The sequence below is a fragment of the Carettochelys insculpta genome, chromosome 14, assembly GCF_033958435.1.
Source record: "Carettochelys insculpta isolate YL-2023 chromosome 14, ASM3395843v1, whole genome shotgun sequence".
Taxonomy (NCBI): Eukaryota; Metazoa; Chordata; order Testudines; family Carettochelyidae; genus Carettochelys; species Carettochelys insculpta.
This window is the reverse complement of record NC_134150.1, coordinates 11,045,001-11,048,100: the sequence shown is the minus strand read 5'-3', so window position 1 is coordinate 11,048,100 and position 3,100 is coordinate 11,045,001. Positions and strand designations below refer to the sequence as shown.

Genomic DNA, 3,100 nt, shown 5'->3' with positions numbered 1-3,100 from the left:
GTCCACTTAGTCCCATTGGGTGGCTGGAAGCCTCCCAGCTGCCCATAGAGAAGTGCAGCTCAGCAGTCTGGGAGGCTGAGATGGAGCACTGGATGGCAAGTGGGGGGCCCCCCCCAAGAGGAGGCAATCCCCTAGAGCTGCCACTTGCTGTCAGGAGATTACCTGGGGTAGGGGAGACTGTGTGGCTCTGAGTGTCTGATAGCCCAAGAGCTCCCATGGCTCCTAGCACATCCTGAGCCTGTCCGCCACCTCCTCCCTCCAGGTCTACAAGCTAAGGGTTGGGAATGTTGGGGCCTTGCAGGGTGGTGGGGTTGATGTTTGGGCTGAGGGGGCATCTGTTCAGGCCTGGGGTAGGGAAAGCAGCTCAGGGCCTGCTAACGGGGGGCGGGATGGTTTCCACAGTTACAAAAAAAGCACACGCACACAGAAATTCAGGTGTAGTGAACTGTAGAAAAACCCAAAAGTCGCTCTTTTTGCTACAGCAGCATGAACGTATAAGGCATCTTTCTTTTGGTCACGTTTTCTAGAGATTGAAAAAGCTTTGATCAAAGGAAGAGCATGTCAGTCAAAAGAATAGGGAGACAAAACTGTATTCACTGCATATTTGTTTCTGAAAGGTATGCAATTTCTTCCTGCAGGAGGTTGAGACAATAGTAATTAAGACAATTATGAGTGTTATAAGAGTAACTATTCTGTTGCATAAGAGGTCTCTTATAAAAGAAAACCACTTCCTCGGATTACATTCACCATCCATTATAACACACGAATAGAGTACACAGTTTAAAATTTCAAAAATAAAGCTTTTAGACAACTTTATCGCAATGACTACATCATTCATTTTATATAAATAAAAGAATCAGCGACTGTTTACAAAAAAAAATGTGCAAAAACCACTTCCAAAAAAGTGTCTTTTGTACAACAAATGAAAACTTTTAAGGACCACTGCCGGCTAATGTCACAAGTTTATCAAATATCATTAAAAATATCATTTAAACAATCCTCCTCTATGTTATCCTTCTCATCTGGACAGTAACTGATAAGCAGCTTTCACGAAGGTTCAGTCATTGACGGCAGGATCTAGAAAAGAAACAGAGTTATCATTCCCATTCACAGTTCCTAGCTATTTCATTTCACTAATGGCATTTAATTAGATTACTTCTCGTACCAGCATCAACACAATGCACAATTGGCTTCATATAAATTACTGCTCACTGTTATAGTGCATCTTATATAATTGTGTGACAATTTTGAAGAGATTTCATCCTGTCAGGTTAACAGCTTGTATAAAAGCTAAAGTTGACACAGTCCTATAAGCAACCTACTATAAATTGCCAATATAAATCATCATATTAGCCAACAGAAACCAGAGATGACATATTAACATGTAGTATATTACTTACTGGACATAGTTGAACATTCATTTCTCAATAGAAAAAACACCTTTCCCTTCCCACAAAAATGAGTGTAGAGGAGATGGGCTAAAGTTCACAATGAACTAGAGAGGAGGAAAGCTAATACCGCAGGGTGCTCCAGGAAGATCAGCCTGCACATCTGGCTGAGAAGCAAGGAGGACAAAGAGTGCTTTAAAGAAAAAAAGCAAAACAAGAACAAATTTTGAATAACTAGGATAATGGCAATGCACCCAAGAAGATCTGGTGCACCTCACTGTCAAGCATACACAGGGACCAATGTCACTATCATATTTCAACTTTCATGGGGCATCACCATCACGGCTGCTGCCTTATTTCACCGCTAAGATATCCTTGCACTCTGTATTGTGCCATCTTCAACACTTTGCCATCTCCTCAAATGTATTACAGGCTAATGCCAGGCAGGAAGTTAGTTGCCTTGCTGATTAGCAGTTACCTCCCCTTCCAGACAGAGAAATTTAACTATGGAAAGGAGCATATGGTACTTAGAAGGGGCATCCAAGTAAATGTGACAGGTGAGTGCAATCAACAGATCAAGGGTACCATACCTAAAATTAAATGTGTGCACATAATAAAGATGCAGAAGACAAAAAAAGCTACCTTTGGTTCTGAATTATTCATGGAGCATGCAGCTCCAGCTGTTGCCACCAGCTCAAGGACATTTCAGTTTGGGAATGAAGCTTTACATGAAAAAGTCAAATTTTCTTCTACAAAAAGAACAAAGAAACATCCAGGGGGGCCTTTAAAGACAAGTGGCATTCGCTTTATCTTTTTTTTCCCCAAGAACATAAAGACAAAATACTTACAAATCAATTCAAGTTTAGTTTCCGTGTTTTTCTCCTACTGCTTCACTATTTCCTTAATCTCAGATTAATCTTCATGTATAAAACCTTCCATGGAACTTTACTTCAGTATGGTTGGGTTGGAATCTTTCAGCATCATGGACCTTTTTAACGTCACCTCCAGGTTTCAGTGTGAAGCTGACAATGAACCTTTGCATACCGCCTTATATTTTAGGAAAGGAATTAATCAGTTTTTGGTTTCACTTGATATCAGTGCTTAGCCCTTATATATTACATAGCAGCATGACATCTCCTGTCCCACCCATGTATGGCACCACAAGTGAGTAGGAGATGAGAGGATGCAAACCGTGGCCCAGGGCTTAACAATGATTGTTTTGTGCGGCAGAACCATGCTATGCAATGAGCTCTCCACAAATGCATCATGTATATATGAGAAATCTCCATAGCGCCTCTGGCAATGGGTCTGATGAGATAGAAGCCAAAATATATCACCTCCTGGGCAAAGTTATTTAGAAATTATACATTTACTTTTGCTTGCTGTCTTTTTTTAAAAATCTGCGCTTCCTCCTCCCCCACAGAAATCACCTATTCTCCTTAGCCCTTCTCCTTTTTCCCCTCCCTCTCACTTGATTTTTACTTTCAGAATACCTGCATGCTGGAGTTTCTATCCTGGGCAAGGTGGTCCTATACTTACAGGAGTGTTGTACACAGAACAGAACAATGGAAGGGTAGGGGTGTGGTGCAGGAAGGGGCATCGGGGGGGGGGCGGGGAACGGATTTTGTGACTATGGTTCATCATGGAAAGCAGATCCATTTTTCACATGTGCTTTATCACATTAGCCTTGAGCCTGTATAGCTGTGTCTACA

General features: G+C 41.6%; 1 long non-coding RNA gene across 1 annotated transcript in view; it reads right to left on the bottom strand.

The window, feature by feature from the left end:
* Window positions 1-433: 433 nt before the first annotated feature.
* LOC142020665 (uncharacterized) overlaps window positions 434-3,100 on the bottom strand; it is a 15,438-nt gene continuing 12,771 nt past the window's right edge. Inside the window, exon 3 of the long non-coding RNA XR_012647471.1 lies at window positions 434-1,077. This is a non-coding gene — a long non-coding RNA (uncharacterized LOC142020665). The remainder of the gene's footprint in view (window positions 1,078-3,100) is intronic.